We start from the raw sequence: 17,880 nt of genomic DNA on the forward strand, positions 1-17,880 counted from the left end.
AAAATCTAGACAAAACCACTCTGTGACTGCCAAAATTTACAAATCTGTGCAAATGTACACTCCTATTGCTTGTTCAAAATCACTTGGATCAAATTGATCTTATTTCAGCCAATACATCGTGATACGGTCTAAAGTACTATTATTGAATCTTTCGAAAATTTCGCATTGTATATAAGGAATTGACAGAAAGCAGAGTTTCACTTCCCCGAGTTCTTTGTAGATAATTACTCATCAAAATTCCAAATAACAGGTCTATTCTGCGCTGGTATGTAATAAAAATTTTGTAACTGGTAAATAAAGTTCCAGTCAATTTTTAAAACCTGCTCTTGCTCTACCTCCAAACCATGCCATGCTAAGTCATTCGAGTTATAGGCAGACTTAGCATAGTATGGTTTGGAGGCGTCGACATGTTGGAAAAAGAAAATGGTTGAAAATTCTCTGCCCAACATTCAAAAGATTTTATCGCTGGCATGGTAAACACTTTTTGAAAACGTTATGTGCCTACGTCGAAACAATCACACTTAACATGGTCCACTAGGCCAGTTTGCATACATATTAATGTGTTCATATATGCATGTATGTACGTATATTTTGTCAATGGGAGCACTCCGCAAGGTGGTGTTCTCTCTCCCCTGCCCTGGATTGCTGTTGTAAACGACCTTCTAGAGGAACTGCAAAAGTGGGCTGTCGAGTGATAGCCTATGTAGATGATGTGGAACTTTTGGTTAAGGGACGATTTCTATACACCCTTTTTGATCTAGCTCAAGGTTTCCGGAACCAGCTAACTAGATGGGCGATCAACGGCGGCTGTCGTAGAAGCCTTACATTGAGGAAAGGAGGGTACAAAAGGTGCGATTGGTATTTATATGGTGAGACTATAAACTGACTAGAGACTGATCCTTTTGTATAAGCTGTCAAGACGAAGTTGAAGTGGAATCATCTCCACACTTTTTTTTAGACTGTCCAACCTTCGCGAGGCTTAAATGGAAACATTTTGGCTCGCACTTTTGAACAAACACTGAGCCTGTACTTCTTTGAGCTATGAAATAGTTGGTCACATTATGTATAATACACCATGTGCATACATGGAGGAAATTGATTGAAATTCTATGCGGCTCTGAGGATGCTTTGTGCAAAGCGAGCAGATATTAGGTTAGTTACCCACATCCACGTCTTATTATTGGCATACTGCGAAAATATGAATGTGTAGAGGAATATTGTTGAATAGTTCGCAATTTAAATATATCTGACTATATATATATATATATATATGTATATATATCTATATATATATGTATATAAAGACGATCGCTATGTATGTATGTACATACTTACATACATTTGTATGTTAACGAATTAATTGTTTTATCAAAGTGTAGCCTTTTAGCAATCTGCGTGTAGATATTTTCTGTTGACATATGCTTTGTTTTTGTTTGCTTTTTGCCACTTCGTCGCATTTTTCTTGTTCCGCTTTCAATCCGTTGTGCTATTGAGTTTCCCATTATTTTCCGGCAATTTAAATGACCGGTATTGACACTTTGCCTACTATTTTCGGTTTTGCCCTTTTTACCTTCCTTTTATTAGCTCGGGATGTAACTATGTAATATTGATGCGCCTAAAAGATGCAGCGATTTCTATTCTCAAGTTACATACCTGATGACACTACGAACGGCAATTATAATAGGGAGGTTTTAGTTTTTCAAACTATAATTTTATTATTATGTTTCGGGATGTACATATGTATGTAGTAAGGAAATCTTATAATAAAGTACATAGGGGTAAAGTTTGAAAAATGTTTGGTTTGCGGGCCTGCATTTTTTAAGGCACTGTCACACGATTGGTATATTTGCACATTTTTTATATTGGGAACTTCCATTGAAAAATTTGAACAGATTGTTTTTCATGATTGAGATAAAGAAAAATATTTGTACATTCACACGATTGGGATACTATTTGCACCTAATTTTACTAATTAATTTTTAATACTCATATTTTTGCTACAAAAAAAAGCGTCTAGATCGCAGGATTTGAGTTTTNGTTGCTATATTGGCAACTACATTTTTGTGGTTGCCGCGGAATTTTGGTTGTGAAAATTTATTTATTTTTTTTCAATAAGCCGTAGATTATTTACACTCAAATCCGGGTTGCTGGTACCTCAAAATTCGATTCTTTTCAACTTTATAGCACTTAACTATAGTTGCTATGCGACTCACAAAATTGGGTTTAAAAACCTGAAATGTTTAACATTGCAAATAGTTTGCCAATCATAAAAGTTATGTGCTCCTATTTAATAAATTTTTAATATTTTGTGTGTAAAACTGCTAGTTCCGAGAAATTAAACATTGCAGTAAATGTCGACGTTTTCTCGTAGGAAACGTAGTAACAGTACATAAATATTTGAAAGGATGCATACATACGTATACATATATGTATGTATAACAAGCTTTGAAACCTGATAGTAAAAAATGGTTGGTGTGCAGAGCGACCCGATCTAATTTAACTGTTTTAAGTTCTGATATAAAGTGAATGTTTTTTTGGTTTGCATCAACGGAAAAATATTTCTCCTGCTGTCGTGTAGTGGTAAGCAGTGCGCGCTTTCACTCATCAGCACCTGGGTTCAAGCCCTGGTCAAAGCAACTGCGCAAAAAATATAGAACAAAGATTTTTTTTTTAAACAGCGGTCGTCCCTCGGCAGGCAATGGCAAGCCTCCGAGTGTGTTTCTGCCATGGAAAACAGCTTCTCATAAAAATACAATCGCCGTTCGGAGTCGGCGCAAAACTGTAGGTCCCTCCGCGTTGTGTGACAACATCAAGGCGCACGCCACAAATCGGAGAAGAAGCTCGGCCAAACACTAACACCAGCGCCAATCTATTATTATTATTATTATAGAAATAAAAAGGGTGAGAAAATACCTTTCCACTGATACCTCAGTAGTCTATATCGGTAAAGTTTTGCAGCAGTTATTCAAGTTTTTCTTACACAAATCTTTGAAAAAGGTTTAAAAACAGCATCAAAAATCTCATTATTATGATTCCGTTGATACAATTTTTTAATATTTTTGTGTAGATTTTCTAAGCTTAAACTGTTTTGTCATCTGAGGGGATTTTTTCCAAACAACCCTTTAAGAAGCTATTTTTATTCATAAAAAAACTATTTTTAGAGGTATTTTCAAATCGGTCCAGCTCACCTAAATCTTAATATTTTTCCGAAATATTTTGGTAGAAGTCTCAAAATATACTTGGTTTTGTAATCCTGCCGGAAAAACCGCAACTTTTTTTGGTGATGCCGTCTAACGTACATAAGTATGTATGTATTAGGACATTCAATCCCGGGATCCCGGACACTTTTCCATCCCGAGATTTGTACTGATTTATTTACATAATCACGCATTTTCTAGAGTCCGAGTGAAAGTGAAATTTGNCCTGGGTTCAAGCCCTGGTCAAAGCAACATCGAAAAAAAAATATAGAAAAAAGGTTTTTTTCTTAACAGCGGCGGTCCCTCGGCAGACAATGGCAAACCTCCGAGTGTATTTCTGCCATGAAAAACAGCTTCTCATAAAAATACAATCGCCGTTCGGAGTCGGCGCAAAACTGTAGGTCCCTCCGCGTTGTGTGACAACATCAAGGCGCACGCCACAAATCGGAGAAGAAGCTCGGCCAAACACTAACACCAGCGCCAATCTATTATTATTATTATTATAGAAATAAAAAGGGTGAGAAAATACCTTTCCACTGATACCTCAGTAGTCTATATCGGTAAAGTTTTGCAGCAGTTATTCAAGTTTTTCTTACACAAATCTTTAAAAAAGGTTTAAAAACAGCATCAAAAATCACATTTTTATGATTCCGTTGATACAATTTTTTAATATTTTTATGTAAATTTTTTAAGCTTAAACTGTTTTGTCATCTGAGGGGATTTTTTCCAAAAAATCCTTTAAGAAGCTTTTTTTATTCATAAAAAAACTCCATTTTTAGAGGTATTTTCCAACCGGCCAGCTCACCCAAATCTTAATATTTTTCCGAAATATTTTGGTAGAAGTCTCAAAATATACTTGGTTTTGTAATCCTGCCGGAAAACCAGCAACTTTTTTTGGTGATGCCGTCTAATGTACATATGTAAGTATGTATGTATTAGGACATTCAATCCCGGGATCCCGGACACTTTTCCATCCCGAGATTTGTACTGATTTATTTACATAATTAGGCATGTTCTAGAGTCCGAGTGAAAGTGAAATTTAAAAACGAACAAATTGATTCACGCGCATTTGACATGAACAATGAGAAATACAGAACACCAACATCTGGATTTAAAGTGAACTTCAGTCATTTGCGTGAATAACCGTACTTGTTCAAATATTTTGTTTTTTTAAGTGAGAACGAAAAATCTGGTAGCAATTGATAACACAAGAAACTTTTACAGTGTTGTGGCAGAGTTTTTTCTTCAATTTACTTTGTTGGCGTGGTTTTGTGGTAATTGAATTTCTGCAAATATAAGTAAATGGTTTTTACAATTAATCAAGATATAATCAAGAGTACTATAAAATTATTTAACATTAAATTACAGACTCTTCTACTAGGGTGCATAAGACCGAATGTGCAGACAATAAATCTGTGATTTAATGATTAAGTCTACTGAAAAATGCAAAATCCTGAAAAATGCCGGGATAAGAAATCATGGGATTATTAAAATGCTTCGGGATTCAAGGCTCTAGTACTATGTACGTACATATGTATAAAATTTAAAGGCAAATTTTTGTATCTGTTAAATTCCTAAAATATGGGAACATCAAAAACGACATGTTGAATGAAAAATTCTACTATGCTACTTTTTCCTTAGTGTAGTTATGTTATTGGTGTTCATCCGCTTATGCTTTGTAATTTCATTCTCCACTTTTCCCCAAGCGTTTGCTACATACTGAGGCATTTAAATTGCCACAAATACACCCTAGGCTCTCGTGCCTTGGCAATTTCACTAACATAATAAATGCCACAGAAAAGCACATGCAATAACTGTATTTTCACTCTTGATTATTGCTACAACTACTTGACTGCTATTATTATAACGCTAATTTGTTATTTTTCCTCTTTGCTTTTGTTTTGTTTTACTATTTCCCTTTTTGCTGTAGTATCTTTTTAATAAAAAGCATCGGCATTGGTATTAGCAATTGCAATTTATTTATCTTCGGTTTATTTAAACGCAATAACTGATTCTCTGCTCGCTTTGTCATTATTTGTTGTTCAATTGTATTTGTAATGATTTCCGCTAATGGTGCTCGAATGCATGCAAATCGNATTTAAACGCAATAACTGATTCTCTGCTCGCTTTGTCATTATTTGTTGTTTAATTGTATTTGTAATGATTTCCGCTAATGGTGCTCGAATGCATGCAAATCAGTGGGCTTATAAATGTTTTTCAGGAAAGGATTGGCGCGAAGAATGGTACTAAAATTAAATAAAGTTTACTAGGTAGTAGGTGTTCTGACAACTATGATTACTCGACCGTGCTATCATACTTAGTAGCACAATGCCACTAATATTTGATTTACAAACCAAATGCAGGCAGGAATTTCAAAATTTCAACCCGGTTTGTGTGAAATATTTTATTTTTATCAGTATTTTTTTTCTAATCAATCTATGTTGAAATAAAAGTTAAAATAAAAAATATTTTGTCAGAATACTCAAGAAGAATAGTCAATAGTAATGAATGGCGTTACCTATACTATGTACATACATACATATATACACCGTTACATAATTTTTTGTGTACCAAAAAGTGAACCAGCATTTTAAAAATGTACCAAAATATGTTTTAGATATTTTACAAAAAAAAAACACCTTGGTGATATAGTTAATAAACCAATTTTTGGGGTGTTTTGCGAAGAGTTACCTCTAGAGGATGTTTCTTAGATTGGCTTTTTCCCTTAGGAGCTCCACAGGATGGCTGTGCACCATATAGGTTCCGTTGGGACCTACGTTTTGCGGTACTCGTCAGCCTTTCGTTGTCAGCAAAGCCTTCATGTGCGGGCACCGACCAAAGGATGATTCGGATACCCGGATTATACAGATAGTCAAAAACTCCGTATAGAACACTCAGTCCTAATACATAAGTATATACACATGTACATGTGCTTGTACGCGTTTCAATTAAATAGCGCTTCCAATTTCAAATAAAAAAATATTTACAGTTGCGGACAATGAAATAGTAGCAAAATTCAAAATGAATTGCTTGGAACTTACGCTAATTTATTTTTAACCGACTTCAAAAAAATGAGGAGTTTATCAATTCGTCGGAATATATTTTTTTGTGTTTTCTTTATGTATGTTACCGCATAACTTTGGACTACGTTAACCGATCTATATAATTGTTTTTAGCGGAAAGCTGGTACCTCATTATAATTTGGTTTATGTAGATCCGATCATTGGACCATGAAGAAATTAACGGTAGCCTTAAATTTTGTATATGAGAATTGCAGTCGGTTTTTGTTTTTTGCTTAAAAATTACTTGTTAATAATTTTTATTTAAAATATAGTTCGATCTTTAAGAACTAGTTTATAAACAAACCAATGTTTATAATATAGAAAATGTCTAAAAACTAGTTCTTTAACCACTTCATATGCAATCTTAATTTTTGAAACTTGAGTTTTAAATTTGTTAGGAATGGTCCAGCGGCGCTACAATTAATTTTAACACAGCTGTCTTATTTTGGAGCGAATTTCTGTCATCCCCTGGCAAGCTGGGTTTGCAGACAAACCGGTTTTGGCGTTGTGCCAACATAAAATGACACTGAAGATGGCACAACGCCGAAACCGGTTTGTCTACAAACCAAGCTTGACAAGGGATGACGAAATTTCGTTCCAAAATAAATCATCTTACCACCCTGTCGGAAAAATCAACCAACATCAACATACAATTAATGTCCTTTGCGCCAGTGACTGCCAGACTCCGGTTTCATTCTTTTTGGTGAGAGTAACTGGCAGCCTACCGTGGAGTTAGTATATTTATGCTCGTGGCTATGAATGCACGAGTATTTAAAGTTTTTCACGTTCTGCGGCCATGCTGTTTGTTTACCTTACTATGCTTGTTTCTTTGCCTGACTGGCAGTATTGGCTTCAAATGTAACAAAGTTAGTAGAAGCAAGTAGGTACGTAATTTAATAGAAAACAAATATGTAAATACATTCACGCAAGTAGGTATATTTGGCCTCGAATGATTGCATATGCATGTATGTACATATGTACAAATACATATGTATTAATCTGCAGTTTGATATACGAGTAAATTCAAAACGTAGCTTCCCTGCAGAAAAAAAATTACATTGATAAAAAATAACCTATTTGTAGTTAGCTTTTTTGCGGGATTTCTATGAAATATATAACCTGTAGTTAGCTACAAAAAGCTAACTTGAAACAAGTGGACAAGTAATGCAGGAGTAAAGCTCAAGATTGTTTTCTTTAAACGCGTTTCTATTTAAATATCTAGCACTTCGCAAATACTTTTTCGCATTGAGGACAAATAAAAGGAAGTTCGAAATTTCATATTATCATTGTGAAGTTTTGTCTGACGAAGCTCGAATATGGGACCACCTACAGCGGAATATGGAAACAAATATGAATTTGTAATAAAATAAATAAAGTAAATAAAAATAAAAAAATTAAAATAAAAATATTTTGTTTTTCCTATTGATATTTTATGTTCAAAAGTAGTTAGTCACAAGTTAGTTACATCAAATGCAGAGGTAACCACCCTTGGCTACATCTAATGCAGAGGTAAACCACCCTTGACTATTTCGCGGCCACCGCCATACAAATATAGTTAGGTTTCGCCAAAGAAAATATACAGATAATAAGTGACTTTTAGCTCCTTCTTAATCAACTTGAAGTTAGCTTATAGTTAGATATATTTCCTGCAGGGTTTGTATTTGCACAAATACAGCGGCTTCCAATAGTAATTCGAGAAACGAAGGCGCAGACATTTGAACACATATGTATGTGTGTATGTACATTGTACATACTACATGCAAACCTCTGATGCACTTTTGCCACGCTGTTTACACACACATGCATAAGGTATGCCCAATAAATACACCCCAGTGGGAAAATGGGTATGCATTTCCTTTTTCTACCAAGAAAAGACGTAACTACGGTTGAACGAAAAGATGTATCGCAATGTAAGCGAGCGGGTGATGTGTAGGGTTGAAGCCACAAACAAAACAAGAGTTTGAAAACTAACTAAAGTCTGTTTTTTTCACGTTATCTCAACAGCTGCTGTAGCCGAGCCGAGGATGCATGTTCAATTGCTGTGTTGTTGGTCACGGGTTCACAACCTGTGGCACGAACTTTATTTTTTTATTTATTTATTTTTTTATTCTACTATTTATAGTTTGTTAAAGCGACATGCGACACATTGCTTTCGTATGACATCGCTGTGGAGAAATTATTGAATCTTTTCGGGCGTAGGTTATAGGGGNCATAAGGTATGCCCAATAAATACACCCCAGTGGGAAAATGGGTATGCATTACCTTTTTCTACCAAGAAAAGACGTAACTACGGTTGAACGAAAAGATGCATCGCAATGTAAGCGAGCGGGTGATGTGTAGGGTTGAAGCCACAAACAAAACAAGAGTTTGAAAACTAACTAAAGTCTGGTTTTTTTCACGTTATCTCAACAGCTGCTGTAGCCGAGCCGAGGATGCATGTTCAACTACTGTGTTGTTGGTCACGGGTTCAAAACCTGTGGGACGAACTTTATTTTTTATTTATTTATTTTTTTATTCTACTATTTATAGATTCTATTTATAGTTTGTTAAAGCGACATGCGACACATTGCTTTCGGATGACATCGCTGTGGAGAAATTATTGAATCTTTTCGGGCGTAGGTTATAGGGGCTATCCATTACTTTTAGCATTAACAGACGTTACCTTTCCCCACTGGGTCGTACACAATTTCTGCTACTGTATTCACCACGCTACTTTGGCAACTCTCACTTGCTCCGAACTCCTCTTCATCTTCCGCCTACCTTTCGCACAGGAGTATTTTCAGGGTTCTATGCTTTACACTGTTTCGTGGTTTTACCTTTTGTCAAATTGCGTTGTTGAGTTTATCGGCGAACAATTACTTCGAATCTTCTGTGTATCCGTAAATTTTAACTGCATTTCTGAGCCGCCGTTAAGAAAACTGTATACAATAAAATGTTCCTAACTTTTCATCCCTATTATGTTATCCACTAAAATAATTACTTGACATACAACAAAAATACATAATGGTTCCTCAAGAAAAACATTCATATGAACTTATGAGTAGCGTATATACATACATCTATGTATATGTATTAGAGGGCTGCATTAATTCATTTAAACTTCTAGCTAAACAGAGTACAGTAGATTTGAATATTCTACTTCGCATACCAAACACTCAGCGTCTGGAATTTTGTAAGTTATGAATATATATTTTGTTTTAAACTTTCTACCTTCAAATGGAAGAATGTGAATGAATGAATGGAAATCATGCAAATCATTCAAACTCATTTTGGTTATAGTTTTTTTTCTACAAACAAGTTGGTTCCAAGTTGGTTCGTATTTTAATAGGAGTGCAGCAATACATACATACGGATAGATTTATAATGGCAAATTAGTCCTGAAGTTCTATCCAAAAATCTGTATAAGTAAGGACAATCGAAATCGAATTGAATCCTTCAAAAGAATCTTTTAATTTTTAGCTTAACGTAACTGCTTGATGAGGATACGAACTTGAAGAAAATCTTGGATGGGCAAAATCGCATTTTGCAAAAATTGATACTTTAGTCTACGTTGAGTACTTATTTGTGCATTTTGAAAATTATGTTAATCCCCGTATACATATATCTACCCAAGTAGGCAGTCCCCCCGCGGGTTAGGGGTTAGAATATACCCGCAGTAAGGCATGCTTGTCGTAAAAGGCGACTAAAATCCACTATTTTGCTCAAGGCATTGTGGTACCGGTTCCAACTGGTCCATTCCAAGAGCTATGAATTTGCTCGAGGCAGAAATGACATTTTATTAGGGTAATTCGTCTGTTGGCTGAGGCCTCTACTATTACTGGAAACAGCAATAGCCGAGACGGACAACATTCCCCAATTACTCTTCTAACTTGTTCATGCCAACAGCTAGAACTTTCGCTCGAGGCAAAGATGACTTGTCTTAGACTTTTACGTCTGTTGGTTGAAGCTTCTTCTATTGCAGGAAACAGCTTTAGCTGGAGTGGACAGCAGACGTCAATTGCTCTATGAACTCGATCATGCCAAAAGCAAGTAATTTGCTCAAGCCAAATATGACTTTTACTTAGAGTTGTGCTGAGTTGGTTGAAGTATCTACTATTGCTGAAAACAGCCGTAGGAGAGACGGACAACAGTAGTCACAAACTCTTCTAATTTGTTCATGCCAAGGTTTGAAAATTTTGCTCAAGGCATTATGGTACCCGTTTGAGAGATGAACGACTGCTGGTTGAAGCCTTTGCTAAAGTATGCTACGTTTGCTGCAGGCAGCTATAGCAAAGGTGGACATTAGTCGCTAGACACTCTTCCAACCGGTCCATTCCAAGAGCTATAAATTTGCTCGAGGCAGAAATGACATTTTATTAGGGTAATTCGTCTGTTGGCTGAGGCCTCTACTATTACTGGAAACAGCAATAGCCGAAACGGACAACATTCCCCAATTACTCTTCTAACTTGTTCATGCCAACAGCCAAAACTTTTGCTCGAGGCAAAGATGACATGTTTTTAGAGTTTGGCGTCTGTTGATTGAAACGTCTTATATCGCTGGAAACAGCTATATCTGATGTGGACAACAGTCAACAAATTCTCCCCTAACACGTTCATGCTAAGGGTAAGAATAAAAGATTTGCTCAAGGCGAAGATGACTTGTTTGCAGAGGTTCGCTGCTGGTTGAAGTATCTACTATTGTTGAAAACAGCAGTAGGGTCGACTGACATCAGAAGTCACATACTCTTCTAACTCGTTCATGCCAAGTGCTAAAGATTTCCTCGAGGCAAAGACGGCTTGCTTTAGAGTTTTGCATATGTTGGTTGAAGCCCTTTTCTATTGCTGGAAACAGTTATAGAAGACGTGTACAACAGTCCTGTAATACTCTTCTGCTATGCATGTGCCAAGAGCCAAATATCGCCGCGCTTGAGGTGTGGCCCGGTAGTGTGGCGCTTTTTAACCGATGTCCATCTATCTTCAAAATTCAAAATTGGTTTTTCAAGATATTTCTATGGTCAAATCACGGAGGTCTATGGAGACTCCCTGACGGAGCCATAAAATGATCTAGAATTACTCATTGAAAATTTCGCGAGTGGATTTTCTGTTGAATATGCGGCTGCAACCCGGCTTTTATCAGACTACGGTGGAGCTTTCGAGAGATACAATGTGATTGACTCAGGGCATTGGCACTGGAGCGGTCACCTGTGGACGTTAGCCGAAGATCTCGCGGTACTCATTCAAGTTGGGAGAAATCTCTGCTTGTTTGAATATTGGTGGTGATCTATGAAAACCAATAGTCTACTTTTCTGAGGGGCAACTGTAATTTTCCCGGCTATTCGGTCTCTTGATCTGTCGATCATTTAGTGAACTTTAATGTTGAGCTTTCTGGTTGCAGACGAAGGGGCTTCTTTGGCTGGTGTCCCTATTACATCCGATGTTGGCAATCGTATTGCGACCTTCTTGCTTCGGCGGGAAAGGGAGTTGTACGGGCTATGTGGTGGACGAAGAGAATTTATGTGTTGAAAATATGTTTCGGCACATAAATACATTTACCGCTTCCATACCGCGACTTGATAGAGTTGAGTGAACAGTCAAGGGATTTTCGCTTTGCTGGGCCTTAACATTCTTTTATCGGTTTAGATGTGGACGGTATTTATGAGATGAGAATTCTTAAGATATGGTCTTTATCTCACGTAGAATTAAAGTCTCAATGCATATCAGTATGAACAATACAGATATGTATTGTGAAATTGCGTTAAATGCATAGAATAAAATGGAAACCGTGTTGATAAGTCCAAAAGACAAAATATGTCTGCGGGCTTCCACACAATTTCCAACAAAACCAACAAAAAATATATATTTATTTTTAGTCTATACATATTTTGTAAATTATTATCTAACATAGTACTTACCGAAATTCTGTTCATTGAAAATTTTTAATTTCTAATATTATGCCCTAAAAAGTTCAAAGATCATATGTATTTACATAAATATATAGCTGCAGCTAAGCCACAGCAATATTTTAAGTTAGTTTGTTACAAAAACCCTAGAAAGCCTACCATACCCATCCGATTAACACGAACTCAAAAATATGTTTTTGTATTTTCTAGCAAAGATTCTAGCAAGAATTAAGTTAAAATAGTTTTGAAGAAAGTGTGCGATCTGCATATACATACATATGTATGTACATACACACATGCAGTGACCCAAATATAAATTGGGACGTGAGCAGACGTTAGACGTAGCTCTAGTATCTAACAAAAACAATTTAAACTGATAAAAATTCTGAAAAAAACACCAAAATACAAAAGAAAAATTTGCAAAACTTGATAAAATGTCGCGACCCAATTTATATTTGTGTTGTTGTACATACATACTTATGTCTTTCTACCAAATTTGTATTTTTGTAAGTATGTATATGTATATACGTTAAGAAAAAATTGTGATTCCCGATTAAATCATTTTATCGAACTAACTAGACGATTTTAGTTAAAATTTTTGAGATTGTTTCTTTCATCATAGTTTGTTTTAGTTAAATAGTGATATTAACTNGTGTTTTTTTTTTTTAACTTCTTTGATAATGCCACACGAACATCTTAGCTTTAGTTACTATACATTCGTTCTATGAATTCATCATTTGTCTCTGCGTAGTTTATTTTTTATTTTTATATTTCGTGGACGACTTGTTTCGCCTTCGCAATGCAAGTGCATGAAAAAGTCGTTCAAAACACGCTGCGGAATGAGCTGATTGGAATTTCCCTTGCGGGCGGGCAAAAATTCGAAGAGCGTCGTAGCTTGCCAATATTTTTATTTTTAGTTGCCTTTTCCTCTTTTTCCACTTGATGTTTTTAATGTTGTTTGCTTTAATTCGAGATAAACTCATTCATTCCTGATAGGTGACGTATTAAATAACGGGGTAAAATTAACTAACAAAACAAAAAGTGTGTTGTTTTTTTTTCAAGCTAACTAGAACAAAAATACACATGCCTCCACGCACATCTTACCACTTAAGATTTTGCATATTTCTACAATTTTACAGTCCCTTCTACGCTCAGCTTTCTACTCTTTGCCTTGTATATATGTATGTACATATGTATATTGAGGTACATAGTTCCCGTTTCGTTTCCCGCCACAAATGATCGAGGGGACTCAATCGAGGTCCAGAAACACTTTTTCACTTGTAAAGTAAAAGCTTTTGCTTTTTCAAAATTTATTTTCTGAATTAGCAAACGAATTCGTAGAAAATGCTCCCCAAGTTTTTTATCTAGGCCGCTGTGGTGTAGTGGTTAGCAGTGCAGGATATCATTATTTGGAATCAGTTGTCTGTGTGAAAAGAAGTATATGTATTAGTTGGCAAATTCTTGTGGAAAGTAGGTGTCCACATAATTATAAAGACAATACACTTAAGCAACCGCCGTTGGTGTCTAATCATCAATCCCTGGCAATTTTGTAGATACTCTTCGCAATGGCGAGGTTTGATTGCGCGTTTAGTTATCAGCTGGCATGTTAAAATAACAAATTCATACTAAAGGTTTTGTTTCTATAGACACTGAACGTCAGCAGAATAGGTTTAGCATGTTTTGTTTTTTTAGCTTTAACTGTTTGGTGCGCCTTCTGAATTATCCCCAGGTTATTTTTGTATATGCAGTATCACAGTCAGTTCAAATCACAAACAAAAAATAAAAAGCCACATTACCAAATAAAAATTTAATACATAGTTTACCAAAACGGGTTCAGTATAATTAATAATAAATTAAAATTAATAATATAATAAAAAAAATCAAAAATTTAACTATTTTTTCTTTGTATTTTTATCTTCCACCTTCGTATTATCTATTCCAAAAGGATAGCATTCTGAAAATTGCTTACTGCGTTAAGTGCATGGTATTTAGTCCTATTGGCCATCATTTCGCCGTGAATGCAGCACTCAAATGATTTCTTGATACTATTAGAACTATTTACTGCTTCTAGCAGTCCAAGCAGCTTTAGAAATCTCGAAAATGTACAGCCAAATATTCCTTGTGCTTCAAAGTAGTGCTCATTATTAAGTTACACTCCGATTATTTTGTTCTCAAATGTGTTTTTTGATTGTTTATTTTTTCACAGTACTGCAATCACTAAGCCCAAGGTGCATCGTCCCGTGGGTTCGTTTTTGAAGCTCTTGCTTTTCCAAGTGTTCTCAAAAACTTAAGCGGGATTATAGTCTTATTTTATGCACTAGTACATGCAAAATGTGACCGAATTCAAGATTGCCATTTTAACACCAGTACGGATACACTATCGGAATTTCTTCACTTTGTTTTTCTTCTCGTTTTTAATTGCTTATAAAATCTTGATTTTGTCACTTCTACTTACAATGATTTTTGACAGTTTAGCCTTTCTTTTTTTAAATATGCAATTTTTGTTTCTGATCTCTAGATTAAAATAATTACTTAAGTAAATTTCTTAAAATTGCCAAATACCAAATCCTAATATCAAGACATTTGGACTGAACCTATCCTGGTGAACAATTAAATCATTATCAATGTTCAAAAAAACCTCAAAAAGTAAACAATGGTAGTGTCAATGTGGTTGGCCTTAGTGTTATTGTTTGTGAATTTAACTGGTTGTAACACTGAATTTACAAAAAAAAAACTTACAGATAATCTAGTAGATGCACCAAACAGAAAAACTTGAAAATCATGTTGAACCTATTCTGATGGGTGGAAGTGTATGTACATACATATATATATTTCATAATTAGTTTAATATTATCACACGATTTGTTTGCCCTGTAGAGCCCACTTAATAGTATGACGCTTCTGTATTTTTTCCAATACATAGTATGTGTTGTAGTTTAGTAGTCTGTGTTCAGAGAATAATTTCGTTGCCGTTGAGCGGAAAATTCCCACATGCGTTTTGTCAACCAACCAAGTGACTTAACAAAACCATGATTTACATAAAATAACTGAATATTCACGTGATAATCTAAACAGTATGCGGCTTAACAGCGAGATATTTGTGATAAGCAACAATATGAATTTGCCATCGGCTTCCAAAACTTAGATGAAAGAGAAGGGGGAAAAATTAAAATTATTTGCAATACAGTCACAATCGGATTCAACCTAAGAAAATGGACCAAAACATTTCAGTTTTTTGGATGGCAAGACAAATAACAAACCCAAATGGTTGAGGTATTTTGTCATCGCACAGCGGACAACACATGGAGCAACTAACAAATTCTTTAAATTTCTGTCCACAATAAAAAAAATAGCAAAAGTGTAAATATATTAGCAGTTGCTTTACATACATATCTATGTAAAGAAAAAATGTTGTGTCANTTATTTGCAATACAGTCACAATCGGATTCAACCTAAGAAAATGGACCAAACCATTTCAGTTTTTTGGATGGCAAGACAAATAACAAACCCAAATGGTTGAGGTATTTTGTCAGCGCACAGCGGACAACACATGGAGCAACTAACAAATTCTTTAAATTTCTGTCCACAATAAAAAAAATAGCAAAAGTATAAATATATTAGCAGTTGCTTTACATACATATCTATGTAAAGAAAAAATGTCCTGTCCTATAAAACCACTAAACTGTACAGCGGCCATAAACTGGAAAACTGGCGATTAGTTTAAACTCAATTTTTAACCGACTTCCAAAAAAGGAGGAGGTCATCGGTTCGTCGGAATATTTTTTTTAGGTATGTTACCGCATAACTTTGGACCCCGTCAACCGATTTCGATAATTCTTTTTGCATCGGAAAGGTGGTATCATACTAGAGGTGGTCCCATACTAATCTGGTTAAGATCCGATCAGTCATCATGAGATATATGTATTGATATATCTTATTACATTAAACGAGCAATTCTTGTATATATATATATCCATAGGGTTCTCGTAAACGGCTCTAACGATTTTGATGAAATTTTGTACACAGATAATGTTTTGGATTTTAAAGTTATCTGAATAGGCAATATCTCCGAGAAGACTCGTATAAGGTTGCCACCTATGCGAAATTAGTTACAAATTAATTAAAACATCATAATATGGGTATCAAATGGAAGGTATTTTAAAGATCCCTAATTCAAATATATTTTTAATAAGGTTGCCACCTATTTTGAATCGAATATTTATTTAATTTTTTTTTTTAGAAAAAAAAAAGGTAAAATCACTATTCATGAGTACCAAGAGAAGGTTCTTAGACAATGCTTACCCTGTACACAAAATGTTATGTCTTAGGATAGTAGTATAAGGTTGCCNATAATATGGGTATCAAATGGAAGGTATTTTAAAGATCCCTAATTCAAATATATTTTTAATAAGGTTGCCACCTATTTTGAATCGAATATTTATTTAATTTTTTTTTTTAGAAAAAAAAAAGGTAAAATCACTATTCATGAGTACCAAGAGAAGGTTCTTAGACAATGCTNATCACTATTCATGGGTACCAAGAGAAGGTTCTTAGACAATGCTTACCCTGTACACAAAATGTTATGTCTTAGGATAGTAGTATAAGGTTGCCACTTATTTTAGATTCTACACAATTTATCTAAAACATCGCAATATGGATATCAAATGAAAGGTATTGTTGAGAACTTTGGTCAGAAAATATTTTCAGGGTTGCCACGCTTCCTTGTAATAAAAATATTTATTTTGTTAATCTCAATCATCATTTTTTATATATACATAGTACGCATACGCTCAAGATATGTACCATTCATTCCAACGTATTTCGGAATAGGGTTGGCACCTAAATTTTAGAGTAAGGAATTTACTTAATAGATATGGAAATCCTATTTTTTTTATTCCAAAATATTTTTTTAAAGCTATCCAAATCTTGAAAACTTTAAAAAGTATATGCACCGGAGTGCAAAGCTCGGTCAACCTGGTACTATTTTTTTTTTTTTTATATGAGAGTTGAAGTCGGTTTTTTTTTGCTAAAAATTACTTGTCGTAAAAAGTAAACTGTTGAAATGACCCTTAAGCGAGCCGAAAATTAACAAGAAAACAATTGCAAAGTATAAACGAAAGAAAGCAACTCTTCAAAAAATAAACATAACGAAAATAAAACACAAAAGCAACGTTCGAAAAGTATTTTGGAATTTTGTCAGAAATATTGTGGGTGTGTCTTAGTGTTCATTGGGCCTGCCTCACATCCTCCTCATACTGTGCAAGAATACTCTGTGAAAAATAGGCATATACATATATATCAATGTATGCTGAGGTGTGACGCGTCAGCTATATAACCGTTGTTTAAGTAGATATTTTTGGTATGGAGTTGAAGTAGGTGGGTGGTGTGATAAAAGATACATATGTAAGTAAGTACATAGCATAGCTGGCAATGGGAATTTATTTTCTTTTGCACTCGCCTCTCATCAGCTCAGGTAGGCAAACAATATCACTGCATTTTGCATTTTGCCTCTGCGGTGTAAAATTAATTTTGCTACTCTGTCTACGTTCCACCAACTGTTATAAACAAATTTACGAACGTGTTTAAATGTTTCAAGCGCACCATAGCTGACTTTTTGGTTTCGTTTCTTTTGGTATTTCAGTCGGAAAACTCTCTTGTCTGCAAACAATTTCTCATGCAGCTGCCTGCTTTGTATTGCATATTTCCTTTTACCTCACACAATTTTATATACATAAGCGTACC

The 17,880-nt window shown here is 35.0% G+C and overlaps 1 protein-coding gene and 1 long non-coding RNA gene across 6 annotated transcripts in view; both read left to right on the forward strand.

Moving 5' to 3' along the window:
• lilli (AF4/FMR2 family member lilliputian) overlaps window positions 1–17,880 on the forward strand; it is a 60,656-nt gene that overhangs the window by 1,788 nt on the left and 40,988 nt on the right. The window lies entirely within an intron of this gene.
• Window positions 7,023–17,880, forward strand: part of LOC108365057 (uncharacterized) — a 12,544-nt gene continuing 1,686 nt past the window's right edge. Inside the window, exons 1-2 of the long non-coding RNA XR_001847870.1 lie at window positions 7,023–7,035; window positions 17,515–17,518. This is a non-coding gene — a long non-coding RNA (uncharacterized LOC108365057). The remainder of the gene's footprint in view (window positions 7,036–17,514; window positions 17,519–17,880) is intronic.

The sequence above is a fragment of the Rhagoletis zephyria genome, unplaced genomic scaffold (genome assembly GCF_001687245.7).
Source record: "Rhagoletis zephyria isolate East Lansing unplaced genomic scaffold, Rhagoletis_zephyria_1.1 Rzeph_scaffold_01760, whole genome shotgun sequence".
NCBI lineage: Eukaryota > Metazoa > Arthropoda > Insecta > Diptera > Tephritidae > Rhagoletis > Rhagoletis zephyria.